Source organism: Cyanistes caeruleus, chromosome 2 (genome assembly GCF_971803275.1).
Source record: "Cyanistes caeruleus chromosome 2, bCyaCae1.hap1.1, whole genome shotgun sequence".
NCBI classification, from domain to species: domain Eukaryota; kingdom Metazoa; phylum Chordata; class Aves; order Passeriformes; family Paridae; genus Cyanistes; species Cyanistes caeruleus.
The window spans coordinates 30911524-30931013 of record NC_141702.1 but is presented as its reverse complement, the minus strand read 5'-3'; the positions used below and the strand labels follow the sequence as shown (position 1 = coordinate 30931013).

Here is a 19490-nt window from a genome sequence, read left to right as displayed (position 1 = left end):
GTCATTAAAAAAAAAATTAAAAGGAAGGAAAGGGACATTATGTACTCTCAGGCATGTGTGCGTGAAAAATGTAGTAACTTTTATTTTCTTTAATGTTATTGGCTAGATTCTCATTTGTAATTTAATGAGGTGTGGTGATTAATTTTAGAGCAGTTTCAGCAGATAAGGATCTGGTTTTAATACTGGACACAGTAGAAACTGCAAAACAAACAATATTGATGTAGATCTTGCTGTATTAGGCCAAGATTTTGAATAATACATGTCAAGATTTAAGTTCTGATTTTGATACCAAGGTTAAGTGGCTTAATTCTTAATTGTTAATTATTAATTATTAACTATCTTGACTACACAGCAAGTCTTCCTGGTGTCCACCATATATGGTGCTAGTACATTGTATCTCAGGCAGTTTCCTTATCAATTGCTTTCATATTTTCTTCAGTGATCATATCCACTGGGTCCTCTGCATTTGCTGACTGCGCTCCTATTTAAATGTGCATCAAAGCACATTCTTGTGAGACTTTTTCAGCCCTTGCCAAAAAAATAGCTTTGTTTGTATGGAATTTCTGATTATCTCTGCCACATATCCCTTCACAGTCCTTCTAAGGAACAGAGGAAGCTAGTCCTTGTGTTTATCAACGAGGGACTCATACAGCTAATAAATGTTTTCCACCCACTAGGGAGAATGTTCTCCTCATGGGCCTCAGTTCATTATTTTCTTTTCACCTCATGTCTGAATCCGACCCTTATTCTTTTTGAAGCAATGCATTTCAAATTTTTTACATTTAGATATTTACACATCACTAATGAGTAAATGTATTCATGCAAATATATTCATAGAATCACTGTGTGATATATTCATAGAATCACAATGTGATATATTCATAAAATGCTCTGAGTTGGAAGGGACCACAAGTATCTCTAAGTTCAACTCTTAAGTGAATGGCCTGTAAGGTGATCTAACCCAGGACTTTGGTGTTATTAGCACCATGCTTTAACCAATTGAGCTAAGGAAGGTTGATTATTGAAGAAAACCTTCATTTCTGGTGGTATCTTCCATGAACCAGAAGTGTTCCAAAGAGAAATGACAGACTTGTTTTATGGCTCTGAATTTTAGGAGGAGCATATTGAACAGTTCTAAAACTACAGCAAGAAAATTGAAAAGGAAAATATTGTTCTGGCAAGACTGCAAGTTACATACTCTGTGACTAACATAGTACAAATTAACTGAAGAATGTCCTCATCTGAGTAAATGATAATGTAGGGATTAACACAAATAACAGAAGTAATAATATTAAGAAAGTCACAGCTGAGTTGTGGAGTGATAATTCCACCCATATATTAAAAGTTCATATTTTGTTTTCAGAATAACTAATTTTTGTGGAGACATCCAAATGGAATGTATTCATACACATGAAGTTAAAACTCAGTATCGTGTTCTGAAGTGATACTTTATAGATTTTGAGATTTTTTTCATATTTCTCACAAATTATTTGACATAATCCTTGAGATTAGATATGTCTCTTCAGAGCTGAATGATTGTGTCTAATGGACAAGTACTTTAAAAAAAGCTCTAAATTTACAACCTCAGGTGGATTTTGGTTTGTCTAGTTTTTCCTTGTGCACTTGAAGTGTCTCCATATTCCTTCCTGCCTTTGCTTCCACAATTCCCTTTTTGTGTTTGAGTTTTTATGAAGACCATCTTGCTCAGCCATGCAGGCCAGTTGCTGTCTTTGTCTAAATTCCAGAACATGGGGACAGAAGTTTCTTGAGCTTGAAGAAGGTAATTCTTGAATACCTACCAGCTCACCAGGACCCCCTTTCTTCAAAGAGGATTCTTCCCATCTGGTACTGTGGCATCTCCCATCAGATATCATGGGTATCTGAACAGATAAAAGTTTTTCTCCTGAAGTTCAGGACCATGACCCTGCTTTTTGTCTCATTCCCTTCTCTCAGTATCCTGAACTCTGCTGTTTCATGCTTGCTGCAAGGGAAACAGCCCCCAGTTTCCACATTCCCTAGAAGATCTTTGTTTGCAAGTGCAGTAGACCATGTACCCATATTGATTATCCATGTCATCAATGCACTTCAGAAACCTCCTGGATTGCTTTGTATCACACCATAAACTTTGCTTGCCTAACAATCCACCACTTCCTCTCTTCATTGTTGATCATTCTCTTCTTCCCCTGTCATTCTTAATTTAGAGGTGTCCACACCAAAGTGGCAGCTTATGGCTTAAGTTTGTCTAAGTTTGCTTAGACAGTTAGAGCCCATCTCTTTCAATAAGAAAGTCCAGTCATCACTGATGACTAGTAAATCCCCTGAAGTTTATAAGAAATTTCCACTAAGTATGTGGTTGTTGAAAGCCACATTCAAATGAACCAACCAAACTGTGTGCTATACTCTATAGTTTGAGAACATTTTGTTTTATTTCTCAGTGTAACACAGCAGGCACTGAAGACATTTTGGATGTTTTCAACTGCTCCATTTTCCTTGCCTGAAATGTGGTCTCTTTAGCAACAAGATACTATGAAAATCTTGTTTCAGAAAAATTTTCCACATACTGAATTTAAAGGGCAAAATTACAGTGTTTTATTGTTAGCTTATATTTATCATAGCCCATGGAAAAGAGAGTGAAAGAAACCTCACAGTCACCACATCTTTCTCCACAAGAAGACTGACTATATCCAAAGTCTTCTTGGCAGGTGATTGTCTAATGCTGGTCTCTAAGTTTCCTGTGTCAGAGTCCACAATGTCCTCAGACAGCCTGTTCCAGTCCTCACTCTGCTCACGGATAGTGTTTTGCCACTCGGGACTGAGCTGCAGTGCCTACAATCTCAGCCTGCTAAAGACAGAACAGTTTGTTCTATTTATTACTTTTTTACATATTTAAAGAGTGTTATCACCCCCTCCAGCCACTCCTTCTCCAGTCTAAACATTCCAAATTCCTTCAGCATATTTTTTCCATAGATCATACTTTCTAGACCGCTGATCATTCTTCCACTTTGTACTTTTTCCAAATACTCTATACATCCCTTTAATAAAGACCTTGAAAACATAGCTTTGGCTTCTGCTGGTCTTATCATATTGAGACATACCTTCTAGATGAAACTTGTGTTTATATATCTCAGAATATTTCCCTCTTTTCCCAACTATAAGAAATTGCTTTTTTCATGCAGAGTTTGTGATGTATTATAACCTTCTGAGCCTTTCATGAATTGTCACCCAGCCTGTTAATCAGATTATTTACACAGACTATTCTGTATTCTTGAGTATGTTTATTCATTTGCATCCTAGCTTTTTAACTGTTTCCATTATGTAAAGATTGTGTGCTACTCCTTTTAGTGTGATTGAGGGTCATCCAGACGTGGTGCTATCAATAAAAAAATAATTTTACTCTCTATCACACATTATTCTTTAGTCTTGCACTGATGTTGCTATAGTTTTCTAAGACTGAATTTCTTAACATTGCTTATGAGAATGTTATGTGAGAAACTGTCAAAATTGTGACTAAAGTCAAGAGGTATCTGGCATCTATTGACTCTCTTTTGACCACAAACTGTACTACTCCATCATAAGAAGAAGCAAAGCTGGGAGAGGTTTATTCTCAACAAATCCATGTTGGCTGCTACTTACATCACTGTTATCTTCCAAGTGCTTACAAATAGTTTAGCTGACTATTGTTCCAGTACTCTTCCAGGAACTGAAATTAAGATTATTCCTCTTCAAATCCCTGACACTTTATTTTTCCCATTTCTGAATGTAGGCTCTATATTTCCTAAAATTCACCCTCTTGGACTTCACTATTCCCTAGTGTACTCTTAAAAATAGTTGTTAGCAGCTGGAAATTATTTCAGTCTGTTTTTTAATCAGGTGAGTTACAATAGGTTCAGCTGATTTGACAACATCCTAGTTGGATGGTTATTCATCAAAATTAGTGGGTTTTCCTAGTCTACCTGCAATTTCTCTCTTTCTATTACTGATATTGTGATAAACTTCTAACCACAGTTAATCTTTGCATAGAAACCACTCCCCTCATTGATTCACTTTCTTGTTGCCATCATTTGTAAGACTTTCAGAGATTTTCTCTCTTTTTCAAATGCTTCAGAAAAGATAAAAAAACAACCCTTTCACAAAAAAATAGATCAAGACGTAATTCAGATGTCATTTATACTAAAATGGACCAAGGGCTGGTCACTGTTTTTCAGGTGAGGGAAAGCAGAAACAGCTGCCAGAGAAAGGAAACCAGTTTTAATAACAATTTCTTGTTACTAACCATTTCTAGTTAACAAGTAGGATTTAGTGCAACTGATCAAAGTATTATAACTACTGTATGCAATTTGTGTCATTTAGCAACTTTTCCAGTGATAAGTATTATACCAAGCATGCAAAAGTGTTAAAGGAAAAGATAACTAGCAGGCTTACATTGGTCTCATGGACTTCATGGAGAAGGGCTCACTATTTTTATATATTAAAAAAAAACCCTGTTAGTTAAAATATCCAAAAGACAGAGGAATAATACAAGTTAAGCCAACTTTTTCAGGATCCATAAATCCTTGCATAAATCCTTCTGATGGGAAAAATCTTTAAATCTTCAGCTTCTAGGAAAAGAAAGAATGTTGATTCTGGCGCCAGCTGCTAACCATCTACCTATCATTTTTCATGAGTTACCAAAGATGAAGCCACTTAGACACACATGTTAAAATTCCTCCTTTGGAAATGTATAAAAACCTTTCAGGTTTGCTTAGAGAATTTTAGCTTTACTAACATATTGTTTACCTAAGAGAGAACCCAAGCCAGATGAAAAACTGGAGGTATCATCTTTTGCAACTCTTTTCCTATTGCATGGCTGAAGTCTGATTTAGGGGTTTGATTTGGCTAAAGATTTTTTTGTCACAAGAACTGCATTTTTGTCACAGGAACTTCCTGCAGCATTAGAAGCTGGAGGCAGAGTGGCTGGAAAACTGTCTGGCAGAAAGGGACCTTGAGGGCCTGGTGACAGCAGCTGAGCATGAGCCAGCCTGTGCCCAGGTGGCCAAGAAAGCCTGGCCTATGTCAGCAATAGTGTGGCCAGCAGGAGCAGGGCAGGGATTGCCCCCTGTACTCAGCACTGGTGAGGCCACTCCTCTAATCCTGTGTTCAGTTCTGGGCCCCTCAATTCAGGAAGGACATTGTGTGGCTGGGGCAAATCCAGAGAAGGGCAATGGAGCTGGTGGAGGGTCTGGAACACAAGTCCCATGAGGGAGTTGGGGGTGTTTAGCCTGGAGAAAAGGAGGCTCAGAGTGACTTTATCTACAACTACCTGGAAGGTATCAACATGGGCTGAAGCTGTGACAGGGGAGGTTAAGGTTGGACATTAAGAAGATTTGACATAGGGTGATTAGAGGGATTAGATAGACATTAGGGATATTAGACATTGGAATGGGCTGTCCAGGGGGGTGGTGGACTTGCTGCCCCTGGTAGTTTTTAAGGAAAGACTGGACGTGACAGTGCCATGGTCTAATTGACATGGTGGTATTAGGTTACAGGTTAGACTGGATGGTCTCAGATGTCTTTTCCAACCCAATTGATTTTGTGATTCTCTAAAGTTTAGAGAATCTCTGTAAGACTGCACCTACCACTAGTTTGTATTAGGCACTAGTCAGCTGTGGAGACACACTCGATGCTTTCTGATCTGTCCCAGCTGAAAGCAACAGCATCAAATTATGGAGTGTCAGGAGACTCGTGCTGCACAGTAGCACCAGGGAGTTACAGCCATTCATTGGGCAGGACAACTCCAATCCTTTCTCACCTGACTATTCCTTTCATGTCAGTCCCTGGAGGCTGTCCTTGCTCTGAATTCCTGAGTATAGCCTGGAGGTACTCCTCTGGGAGCTAGGAGGACTGAGGCTGAATTCCTTGAGACTCAGAGAGAAATTAGGACCGAGAGGCTATTTGCTGAAGTTAGTACTCATGTCTTCAGAAAAGGATGACCAGCCCCAGGTATTAGTGCCTAATATTACCACCTTTGCCTAATATTTCTAGTCAAATACCTTTAAGCTCCTGCTTTCCCAGGCAGAGAAACACAGCCTTACTCCTCAGTTTGAATCTCATGAATAACCAGCTTTGTGTGTCTTGACAGGAGAGATAATCTCCAGTCACCTGCTGTCCTGGACAGTTCAGACCGGTGCCTTGAACTGCCAGCAAAAATAGGGCCAGCTATAATTTCTGCCAGTAAAAGTATTTCTTCTCTCAAATCATGTTCAGGAACTCTGAATTTCCAAGATTCAGGTTTCACAAGCAATTCTGCCATATGGGAGGGCTGGGAATTCCTGGGCTTCCAGCATCTCTCTCCTGGTCCTAGGGCCAGGACTCTCAAGGCTTCCAGGCACCTTTGTCCATGAGGAGGAACTGACTGTGAAAAGGAAATGTTCTTTCCAGGGAAATACTTTTAAAATTAAGTTTTCATGCTGTTTTACAGAGAAGACCTTTAAAAACACTAAAATGGTTTCCTGAGAGAAGGTCATTCTCTTGAAATTTTGATCAATAATAACTGGAAATAAACTGAGGGAGTAGCCAGGGAAAAAAGGGTATGGGAGGACTGTCAGATTTTCTGGTACATTCCAGGTTCTAATAGATAAAGATTTATATTTTACAAATGTAAACCACATATGTGAAATTTTCTGTGCCAGGTGTCTTTCTTTGGCTGAATTGGTTTATAAAACATCAGACAAAATAGTTCAGCTCTTGCTCAAAAATAGAGAAAATACTGATATACTGATCACTAATAAAAAATCAGAGAAAAAAAAATCTTTAAATGTTCTCATTTTCATTTCTCCAGGAAAGAGAATGAAGAAAAATATTGGATGTTTATGCATGCTGGTTTTACTTCTCCCATATTTCTACCCATCCATTCTGTGTTACAAATGAAAAAGATCAAAATAAAATAGGTTGGAAGCAGAGAAAGAGAGACTCTATCACTGGTCAGAACCAAATTTAGGATGTTCCTTAGGAGCTGAATGCCTTTAAAATCAGCTTTAAAATACTGTGTGTAGTATGGTGCATCCTGCACCATCAATATAACACAATTGTTGAAATCACATTATCTGTATACCATGAAATTATCTGTTCCCAGCATGATTCACTGGACACCAGGAAAATCTGCAAAGGACTCAAGGGTCTTCTAGCACCTGAAGGACAGCATTGGGGTCTGTGCCCCATTTTTGCAATAGATTATGTTTTGAGAGGGTTTATTACAGACAAGTAGCTGCACACAGCAGGTCAATTCCAGCTCTGCTTCAGGCTACAAAAAGCTCCTCAAATTCTGAGCTGGAAGAGGGAAAGACAGGCACAACTGGGTTGTTGCTTATTCAGTTACCAGTATCTGGCATGACAGGCATTAAGCCAAAGCTAAGAAGGTCAGCCCTGCAGAGCTGCCTAGGTCTCTGCACCCAGCTCCCCAGTGTTTTTAAACATGATAGTGCATAAAATGGGGTAGTGGTTTCACACCATTAAGTGTTTTGCCTACATCAAACTTCTGTGCAACCTGGAATATTCAGGAGCCCAACATCAGCAGCCAGGAGCTCCAGGTCTCAGTTCTGGTCTGTCAGAATTTATTTGCTTGGAATATGGATACAGGAGGTTCAACACAGAAGTTTCTGCCAGATTCAGACTCAATCTGGCCATCGTGTTCCACTATCATTATCCAAGATAACTCAATCTCATAACATATTGAGTAACAGAGAAGTGACCATAGAGACATGAAAATTCTTTGCTCCATGCTGCTACTTGAAGGGGAGAAGCAGAACAGTAGTTTAATTTACGATCTTGTGATCCAGCACTGGAAAGTACTTCTTACGTCATTGATTCAAGTCCCCTGCTACCTAAACCACTTCATCTAATCCTGTTCATAAATGTATCTTAAAATTAGTTAGATTTCTAGTCCATGCTACAGCCTCAGGAAAGTAATTACAGAACAGGATTGCTTTGATTATTTGAATTATTATGGTTTCCAGACCAAATTCCTGGCTGGATTATGCATAATAGCTCCTGTGCCAACATTGTTCTTTAATGTAGATATCCTTTCCCTTTCCACATTATTTAATCTCTTGATGTATTCATAGTCAGTAATTAAAAGGACAAAACAAACAACTCTTTTATCTACAATTGTATTTCTCCAAAGATATATTATAGAGATCCCAACTCAAAGGAAACCCAAGATAAGCTGATATCTTGGCATCAGGTTAAGAAAATACTCTCATTCTCAAGCTGGGACAAATAAGTGAAATATGTGTGCTGGCAAACCCCTATTATCTCCTAACCCATGCATATTATCCATCCTACTCATTGCTGCCCTCATCCAAAGAGCAATATTTTAGTGCTCCTGAGCACTGGGAAGTGCTGCCAGAGAGGACCCTGCAGAAGGTCCTTGGAACTCTTTTCTTCATGGGAGGCAGAGGCACATCCAGGTCCATCAGCATAGCAAAAAGGAGCAGCTGTGGCATTCTAGGCCTGTGTAAAATGAATCGACCTGTCAGAACAAGTCTAATGTTTTCATTTGAAGATATGACATTGTCTTGTCCTTTCTTTACTTTTTTTTATTTTTCATGAGTATGTGTGAAGAACAGATTGTAGATGTTGTGAGATACCTGTATTAAACAGGCTCAACTGAGCCAACTGGGAAATTCATCATTGGATTGTTTCCATTTATTATTCCATTTTGAGTACCTGACATGACAAAGTGACACAGGTTCTTGGTACATTTGATAGAGGAACAGGCAGGGTTTTTCGGAAGTATTTGCCGCCTGTCTTCAAGGGAGAAATCCTTTCACCTACTCCTCTGAAAAACCAGCATTCATATGCTTGAAATGTCTTTTGCTGTTAGAATCTCTTATAGAATCTGCAGACATGCAAACAGCTCTTTGGGTTTTTTCCTCAAATCTTTACTTAATATGTCATTAGAGATGTCATTACTTTTAAGCTGAATGGCATGTAGGTTATAAGGGCACACTATTTCTTTATATTTGGTGTTAAAACAAAATCTCTAAGTGGGACAAGGAACTTTGGAATAAAAAACACCTGCTGGTCAAGCTATTTCATTCTTCTAAATAACCTGGAAAATTGTGATTTCTGTAACAGTTTAAATCAAAGCCAGGGAAGAAAGAAGCCTCTATCCCAAAACTGCTATGTGATTCTTTAACAATATGATTTAAGTTGGAGATTCCAAAAGTGCCTAAGTGGATTCAAAGACCAAAGTGCAAAATCTTGTTTTCCTCATAAGGAAAACAATCCAATCTTTTCTTGCAGGAGCAAAATATAACTTGGCCCCTTTAAACAAGGATGCTATTTACTTTAAAATAATTGCCCGTGTTTGAAAAATGTATTGATATATTGGCATTCTGTCTTCTTTTGTTCTTACAACAAAAGTTGACTCTGTAAGGACTTTTTCTAGTCTTGGCATACGTGCAAGCAGAATGTTCAGGCTGCTCCCAGCAAGACCTGTAAATGGTCTCAAGTTCCTACTTTTGTTTCAACTGGCATCAGTGGATGTACATTATAATCTACTAAATTTTATTTATTGCTTTTAGAAAAATGGCCTAACTATATAAAATATATATCTTAGCTCATATTGTATACAGAAGCTTGAATGGTCTTTGCCACCGACACAGAATGTTAGAAATTAGAAACAGATGGTAATTACTGGGAAAAAACATGAGATTTTAGAGGAAAATGAATGCCATGTATTCCAAAGCACATAGAGTATTCTTTTCCATGAAAATTAATGGCTATTATAAAGGTATTGTGTTCAGTGAACTCGAATATCACTGACTTACCTAGAAAGTGAAGCAGTCAATTTTTAAAGGCTGACATAATTTAGAAGGTTGTGAAAGGGTCAGTGTGACTGATAGGAACCTGAGATTATATTGGATATTTTCTTCCACATTTTCCTTCCAGACAGTGGCTCTTGTTTTTCTCTGTTTCTCTGTTTTTCCCTGCTTCCATTAATCATTTATATATATGTTTTTTTCCTATAGTGCTTTTCACAAATGCAAATATATAAATATTTTTAACCATGGATTGCATATTTATAAATGCCAAATATTATATTATGCCTCCCCATCTTATTGCTTAGATCCTGTTTCACTTTTCAGTCATATCCACTACATGCTCCAGACAAGGCATTTTTTAAATGGCTAATTTATTTTTTTTTTTAATATAGATGCTAGGTACTTTCTTCAGAAGGTTCCACCTTGTGGTATCTTTTTCAAGCAGAAAGGAGCTTCTACAAAACCTTCTCACATTTAAGTGTTCAGCAAAAAACATTTTCATAGATAAAGAATTCACAGTCATTTCTGCTCAACTTATTCAGATGTTTTACACACACAGAACCTTGTGGACATTTCTCAGCCAAAGAGCGTGTTTTTAAAAATATAAAGACTTTTCTGTGTGTATCTTCACAGATATCAGCTGTCTGCAAGACTTTTGTTCCCTTGCTAATGTTATTTTCTTAGTTTACTTAAAGGTCATTTAGTTTGGCAGAGTATGTGTCTACCACTGAGCATTCATATGAACAAAGAAAGAAGGGCCTCTTGGCATCTCTGAAATCTTCTCACATCATTTAGCTATGATGCAAAAAATTCCTTCCTGGAGGACTTTCTCATGTTCCTATTGCTTTAAAAAACTTATGAATATGATGTGTAATAGAGATGATAATATAATAAATTCTCTTGTTCCATCTGCAATATTGAAATGGAACAGGGTTCTTTATTTATACTGAGAAGTCCCTACCCAAATGTACCTGAGACTGGAGCTTCCACAATTATATTTTTTTTTGCACTGAAAAAATATTGCTGCATCCAAGTACTAACCTGAGTATAGGCATTCAGGAAATCCAAGCTGGATTTTAATCTTCCATTTAGTCTTTTCCAAAACCCAAGCCTGAGTCCTTTCAAACTTCCACTAGGGGATTCCACTTTTGAGACAAGTTTCCTGATTCAATCTATGCATGCAAAAGTTTAGGCCAAGACTGGATATAAATGCTATGTACTGTTTAAACATCCTAACAGGGTACTGCTACACCCAAAATACTTACTGCCTTAGGGGGCTTTTGCTGTCATCTTAAGGGCTCCATTTCCACATCCTTGACTCTATTCTAGACTGCTGGTTGTCCTCTGCTCCTGGGAGTCATGCCTTCTCCTGCTCTTTGTCATAACTGTGAGAAACAGCAGGCAAATAAAAAAAGGGAAGCAGGGAAAGCAAACATATGTGTAAGCAAAAGCTAAAAGAAAAAAAACAGAGCGACAACAAACTCTTCTTATATGGTTTCTGATCGGAGTATGTTGCCATGCAAGCTGAGCTCACTCCAGCAGGAATTTTGTTTTGCTATACCCTAAGGGGTCCACAGTTGTGTGATGAAACTGATAGAGGAGAAGCACACTCTAATGTGTAAATGGGCCTGGCAGACACTCTAGACTTGGACCATTTTATTTTCAGATATGCAGGAGCCAGACTGAAGTAAGAACACAGCGTCAGCTTCCAGCCCATTTGTCACAGAAGGTGCTGCTTCCGTGGAGAGGCTGGAATATGCTCTGATGGAGGAATGGTCTGGAAGTCACCTGCAAAAGCCTGCTCTGATATGTACTGAGATAACACTTGCAGATTGTTCAGGGAAGAGTTACCAGCTTGAAGGAAAAGCTCCTGGGTAATGCAGGTGCTGTGTGTTTCTGCCATGGAAAAGGGGGGGACATTTCACTCTTGGCTTCCAGAATTTTTCTCTTTGGACCTATCAACAGAGAAATTTGAGCTTCAGAGTGTTGGAGTAATTTAGTCTGTGTAATGAGATTTACACAATTGGATTGCCAACACCAACAGGTGCAAACTACCCAGAAAAGGAAAAGATGGAAGCTATGACACATAATTAAAAACATATTTGCAAATATATTTAAATATATTTAAAGCTTTTCCTTCCTCACTGGCAAATTCTAATGCATCAGCTCTCCTACTGAGCTGATCAAGACAGTTCTGTAATACATTAACAATTCTACTACAGCACCATTTATCATAGAGTCTCAATTCAATTATACTAGTGAGTCCAACATAAGCAGTGAAAAAGAGGATTCAGGGTGTCTCCTCTCCAGGGTATCACATCCTGGCTCTTGGATCCTTTTCTGTAGAGAGAAGTAGTCCCAGTGTCAAATTAAAACTCATCATGGACAGCATGGGTAGAGAGGCCTGAACAAAACCTTTCAGCACATACTTGCCTTTTTATGTGTATCACTTCTAAGGACCAGCAATCAGGTGTCAGAAACAAAAACTGTACTTAAACATTTTCTTAGATCACTTCCTGACTTCTTATTGCAAAAACAGTCTAATAAAATATTTTTTGGTCCTGAACAGCCCAAGAAGCAAGAAGGGAATCTGTGAATTTAGTGCTAGCCTTTCTTCCTGACTCAACAGCAGCAGACAGGGAAAAGCACAGCCTAAGTGATTACTTCATTTGAAGTCTGAACCATGTGACAGTGTGGCCAGCTTTAACAAGCTGGTAATCTTTCCTAAGGAGTTTGCATCAGAATTTCAACACAACCAAGGTGGCCAAATTAAAAGAACCACAGTAATGAAGTCAGTGCTTTCATTAATTTGTTGAAACAAGCAATAAAGCCAAATAAACTAAGCAAGACAATCTTCTAAGTCATGTGGGAGTGGAGGTTCCCACTAACAGAATTTTACTCTCCCTTGCAATCACATGCATTAATAATTTTGGAAGCTTTTTCTGGGGACTTAAAACAATCAATTTCTAGTGTGAAGCTGGAGGTATGTCCTCTGTTAAGAGCACTCAGTTTCAATATTAATTTCCTTTTAAATCTAGCAGTGGATTCTAGGACAAAAGTCAATTCTATTGCAAAAATAGTTGTTATTGTTAGGTTTAAATCCTTACAAGATTATGGGTATTTGCAGTGGACTTTTTTCTGGATTTAAGTAGGGCAGATGACTCAGGGTATTCCAGACTATAATCAGACTCTTTGGCCTTTTGTTTGTAATGTAAGACACCTGTGTCTAACTTCCAATAATGCTTCCCATCTGGGAAACCTCAATTCAGGTGTGTGCTCTAACTTTCTCCTACTTTTGTTATCTAAGGCATTGTTTTATGGGGGACTCTTCTCACTCTTTCCTCCAGATCTCAGTTTCTGTGCTAAGGAAGGGAAAATGAACGGCTCAGGATGATCATGACAAGGACCTGATCTAGAAAAGGATTAAGAAGGGCATGACGGCATGAATAAAACATAAGCCTAGAATTTAAACTAAACCCTGCCTCTGAGACCTTCCTTGTCTGCAGTCACCAGTTCCATCAGAAACACAAACAGTGGTATGGTCATTGTTTGGAAATGAGGTCAGTGATTCAGAACTCCAGGTACATTTACTGATGTGTTTCTTTATTTGGCTTTACCTACTTTTTTTTTGTTAGCAACATCCTAGTTCTTCTGGCATCACTCACTACTGTGTCAGACATATTTGTTCTTCATTAATTTAATCAAAACCTTAGCAGTTATTGTAAGTATTGGCCCCCTCCCCTAATCTTGCAGTGCTAGGCAGAAATATGTGTCTGACTTTATTGGCTTTCCCAGTCAAGGTTTTAGACATTCAATTCCATTTTCCAGTGGTAAGTGTACCTATTGAAGAATCACAGAATCAGCTAGGTTGGAAAAGACCTTTGAGACCATCAAGTCCAACCTATGACCTATCACCACCTTGTCAACTAGCCTATGGCACTGAGTGCCAGATTTAGGGGGGTTTTTTGAACACCTTCAGGGACAGTGACTTCACCTTCTCCCTGGGCAGCCATTCCAAGGCCCAATCACCCTCTCTCTGAGGAACTTCTTCCTTATGTCCAACCTAAACATCCCTTTGTGCAGCTTGAGATTGTGTCTTCTTGTTCTACTGCTGGTTGTCTGGGAGAGGAGAGTGACCCTCACCTGGCTACAGCCTCCTTTCAGAAAATTGTAAAGAGTGATAAGGTCTCCTCTGAGCCTCCTTTTTTCTAGCATAAACACCCCCAGCTCCCTCAGCTGCTCCTCATAGGACTTGTACTCCAGACCCTTCAGCAGCCTTGTTGCCTTTCTCTGGACACACTCAGAGCATCTTCAGCATCTCTGCAGCCTTGAATTGCAGGGCCCAGAACTGGACACAGGATTTGAGGTGCAGCCTCACCAGTGCTGAGGACAGAGATAATCACTGTCCCGGTGACACTATTGCTGGCCACATTGTTGCTGGCAGAGGCCAGGATGCCATTGGCCTTCTTGGCCACCTGGGCACATGCTGGCTCACATTCAGCTGGCTGTCCATCAGCACTCCCAGGTCCCTTCCTGCATGGCCACTGTCCAGTCACTGTGTCCCCAGCCTGTAGCACTGCAGGGGTTTGTTGTGGCCAAAGTGCAGGACCTGACACTTGGTCTTGTTGAACCTCATATCCTTGGATTGGGCCCATCCATGCAGCCTGTCCTGGTCCCTCTGCTGAGCCCTTCTACCCACCAGCAGATCAAAACTCTCCCCCAGCTTGGTGTCATCTGCAGATTTCTTAATGGTAAACTCAATCTCCTCATCCAGATCATCAATAAGGACATTAAACAGGACTGGGCTCAGCACAGGTCCCTGGGGGTCACCACTAATGACTGGCCACCTGAATACGACCCCAGTCTCTGTGCCCAGCCATCCAGCCATTTCTTAACCCAGCAAAGAGTGGACCTGTCCGATCCATGGACTGCCAGCTTTTCCAGGCGTATGCTATGGGTGTCATAGGTTCTGCTGAAGTCCAAGTGGACCATATCCACAAAATGTATGAAAAGAGCCTACTTCTTATGTGTAACTGTGTGGAGACATATTTAAAGCTTGTAATCTAACCAGTAGCACTTTATATTACTTATTTGGTTTGGTGACATTCTCGTTCATCGCATGTTGTGTCCTTTCATAATTTGCAAAATTGTGCTGACCTTCGGGTGATATAGTTCATTCCTCTATATTACATTAAGAAGGTATAGAAGTGGTAGTTATACTACCACCTTATACTACCTTGCAAATATAAGCAAATAAAAATATCTTAATTATATAAAGTTATATAAAAATATGTCATACTACCTTGCAAAATAATGCATCACAGCTTGCAGAAAGAGAAACAGATACTTCAAGTTTTAATCAACTTTAGTTTGCAAGTGAAATGTGAAGACTGGGAGCAAGAGAGGCTTTTACATTAGATTCAGTGTAACTGATAAAAATACACTTCAGTCTCTGATTGTTTATGTTGACTTGTAATGGGCAGAGTGAGGAACTACACTCGACTACAAACAGAAATATATGAAGAAGGACAGGTACAAAGGTGGTGTTCCCTTGTGCTGGCTCACTTACTTGCTTCAGCTGTGCAAGTTTTCTGTCAAGGAAAGCTGGGCCTACACACACACACACATATGATAATGTAAATAGTAGCAAGACCCCTAACTAAAATAATCTTTGACATTCAAAGTTAAAACCATCACCACTATACAAGCCAAGGCATTTTGGGGACCTGGTGACAGATATTATAATTTTTTCCTATGAGAGTTTGCTTTTATTATCCTATTTACATATGAAAGCAGCCTCAGTGCATGAAATTGTAACTATGATATACACAAGGTGCTGTTTCAAAACCCCTAGTCTAACCATATAGTCTTTATTCCAAGTTTTTTTTATTTTTTAAGTAATAATACAACTTCCCTTTCACTAACTTTATAGCTTGCCAGATATCCTACATTACTGCATTATAGCCCTTCTACAACTAATTTTATTTGAGGTGTTTGGGGTTTTTTTAATGTATTCCTTGTTGATAGCTACAGATATTTCAGCATTTGTTTTCAGTCTATATTTTTCCTAGGCATAGTTGCTATCTTGAAGTGTAAATTAACTTCTTTCTACCACACTATCAGGATTCTGCCACAAGCCAGATTCCTTTTAGATATACAAGTAGATATTTTGGTTTTTTAAGAAAATCTGTACTTAAACTACAAAAACATCTTATGTTAGCCTAGAATGAATTATAAGCAACAAAACATATAAGAAATCATTCCTCCATCATCCGTCTCATCCTATACGCTCAAAACTTATTTGAAAGAAATATAGTTCTTAGCAAATATGAATACCTCTAAGGGCACCAAAAGCAATTTTAAATTTTCTGTAATATACTTTAATTTTCTTTTTTGCTCCAAACAAAATTTTATTTTTCATATGCTTTTCAAAACCCCTATCTGATTCCCCATCTTTCCAGGAGTGTCTAAGACATAATGAACTTTTAAAGTAATATTTTAATATTTTACTAAAAATTCAGTTCTGATAAAAATTATGTCAAAAATTGTAGGTATTCAAAATGGAGAAGCTCATGTACTTCATCCTACACTTAAACTGTTCTCTACACTTAATCTCTTAGTACTTTATTCATTTCAGTTTAAAAATACTGAATATAGTTTTCATCTCTTCCTTTTGGTTACTGAGTGCTGAAAATAATACAAAATTCTCCAAACTTTGCCTTTGTGAAGCATTTACGAAATATTTTAGGGAAGCATTACTAGGCTTAATTGAATATGTTTGGGTTTTTCTTTCTCTTGAAAAGTTTTGTTTGCAGAGATATTTGAACTGAACTCAGCACACATCCTTATGGCCTTGAAATAGTGGAATATTGGGTGATAAATATCCATCCATATGCCCAAATGTGTTTTCTCCATGGTTAGCTGGGAGCAGGGAGAGAAGGTCTAGACACAGGGTCATAATTAAAACCCACAAAGGCTGCTCAAAGAAGTAGTTTTGTCCTGGCTAGGTAACTGGTAAAATAATGTTGAACACATACCCTTGCTTGTAGAAAGTTCATGGTAAGGGAACTCGGCAGCCTGAGTTTTATGAAAAAGGTTCCTCCTTTTCTTGCTCTTCACTTGAGCAAGAAGCTGCAAACTTCAGTAAGGAGGAGGGAAAACCAGAAACAGCAATGCATCCCAATGTTCCTTGCTAAAAGATGACATCCAGCACCTCTGGTGTTACTGCAGCTCTGAAGAGATGATGTGAGTTTTTCACTCAGTTTGTGTCTGAACACGCAAAACTGACTGATTGTCAACAAATGTGCAGACTGTTGTTTTGTGAATGTGCATTACATTTGAACATTTTGTCCATTTCTTAACAGAGCTTTATATTTAAAGGAGATTGCTGGTGCAATACAAAGAACACTTGCAGTATTCTCCAAGAAGGAAATTGTTGTAGCATTGCATTGTAGAGACTGTTAGCCACAAATAAGCAATTTCAAACCATTTTTAATCAAACTTCAGTCCTGAAGTGGGAAAGCTGTGAAATATCAAGACTGGTGTGAAGAGAGGCAGAAAACTCCACTTCTTAGAGGGACCTGGATGAAGGCAAGAAGGCAAATCTGTGAAACTGCCGCTTTCCATCATCTTTGCAGTAACAGCCGGTCTTGGACTCATCTCATAGGCAAAAAGTATGGGATAGACAGAATTACTGTGTCAACAGCAGTAAATTAAAGATGCTTGGGATTGTTCTTTTGGCAATGAGGCCAGCTGGCATTCAATCGCCCGTGTCCAAAACTGCCTATGAGAAATCATACAGCTGGACACAAACAACCTGTTTGGAATGATCCTTGGTCTGTCTAGTCTCTGAGCCTCACCAGGAGCTGTCAGAAAGTGAACTAGCTATTGTGGATCAAAAACGCACCATGAACCTTTCTCATAATTTAGTTATATAGACAATCAGTAACTGTGAGTGTTTCCTGGCACTGTTTATTCAACTGAACAGATATAACCATCATAATTTTATTACAAAATATTTCAGTGGCCCACACAGTTAAAATAATAGCCAGAGTAGCACTTCAATATTTTAACATAATATTTTTAAAGTGGAGAACCACTTTTGCCTTGTGAGCTGTGATGATAGTTTGGTTTAAAGTTTAGAAATTAAAACCAAAAAACCCTTTGCATTTTGAGAAAATGATGCATCCAATTAAAATTTCATGAGATTCCACTTCAGAATAGCCTCCAGAGAGAAAAAGCAAGTCGTCTGCTCAAAAGTCTTGTGCAATATTTTTAAGGAAAGTCTTCATTCCTTCATTAAATGGGCAGAATTTTTTCCAGTCCTCTTTTGTTTCCATTTTGCATTTAACTTTTTATTTCCCTACTTCATGCTACAGAGAGGAAGTTTAGAGACTCTCCATCTGTTAATTCAATCACCCTGTGTTTCATTCCTGTTTTCACTATTGTTTTTGCCTGTTTTATTAGGCTGAGGCCAGACATTGGGCAAGCTTAAGAGAAACATACAAAAAGCATTCTGGCCACCTAGCTCATTTCAAGAAAAAGAATGTGTGAATGTATTTTGCAACTGCTAAGTCAGCTGTTTCCACAGTAAAATTATTACTACCCATAGCCCAATAAAAGACCTAGTTAAGAGTTTTTGAAAAAGCTTGCTTTGCTGTGTTGTTTACTGCATTAACTCTTCTGTATTTCAGGTCATACAATGTAATTATTTTTACCTCAAAAAATTGACTGAAAAATCAAGATAAAAAATGTAAATTTTTCAATGAAAATTCTACCAGTTTAACTAACTGAAAAACTGTTGTTTCACACTTCACCTCTAGTTTTGTATTGCACTGTAATTTCACCATATTTGCTGCCAGCCTTGCAGGGGCAAATGACAGGAAACCAAGAGATAAATCAAGAAAAAGTAAATATCATCATAATGCATTACAGAGATTCCTGTGAGCTGCAGTCTTACATGGTCATTCTTGTTAACCTTAAGACACAAAACTGGCTTTGATTGTTGGGTTAACAACATAAAAATTATTTGAATAACAATAACAGAATAAATCCATTATGATTGCTGCAGCTTAGTTTAAGAATGAATATTAACTAAATTACTATAGTAGCATATAATTGCTCATTTCCAGTTCCATGAGGTTTTGAGAAAGGTAGGAATAAAAAAAAAAAAATAAAAAAAAAGAAAAGGTAGAGAAAATGCAAAGGAGCACTGAAAGGAATACTATAAATTTAGTCATTAAAAAAAGCTCAGTGGAAACTATTCTGAGTCAGGCACTGAATTGTATTAAAAAAGGCTTGGAATTTTGAGAAAAGATGCTGCTTGTTGTTTTCCAGTTCCTACTGTATTTATAGAACCTGTACATTATAAAATATTTGTAAGATATAATATTACATAAAAGAAATACAAATTTATCCTACTGAGAAAAACTGCTTAAATCCATTGTTTCAGAAAAACTTAATGGAAATTAAGTTTTCATCTTCTGACCTATCTATGCTACATATTAGTTTTAAAAATTCTGAATAGCATCTCGAGAGAGAGAAGAAGTGATGTTAATAGCATAATCTATATCACTAATACTTGTGATCACTTCAAAACTTTTTTCACAAATCCATGTCAGGAACTCAGACCAAAGAACACCGTAGGATGTTCCAAAATGGGTCATCTCCATCCCACAAATCTGCCTC

General features: G+C 38.1%; 2 long non-coding RNA genes across 2 annotated transcripts in view; both read right to left on the bottom strand.

Annotated features, from left to right (window-relative positions):
- LOC147654708 (uncharacterized) overlaps positions 1 to 19490 on the bottom strand; it is a 65102-nt gene that overhangs the window by 37614 nt on the left and 7998 nt on the right. The gene's annotated exons all lie outside the window — the stretch shown is intronic.
- Positions 7419 to 12481, bottom strand: LOC147654709 (uncharacterized). Its single transcript, XR_015282962.1, has 3 exons — positions 12237 to 12481; positions 11069 to 11188; positions 7419 to 8487 (listed from the first exon to the last, which is right to left on the bottom strand). It is a non-coding gene; the product is annotated as an uncharacterized LOC147654709 (long non-coding RNA).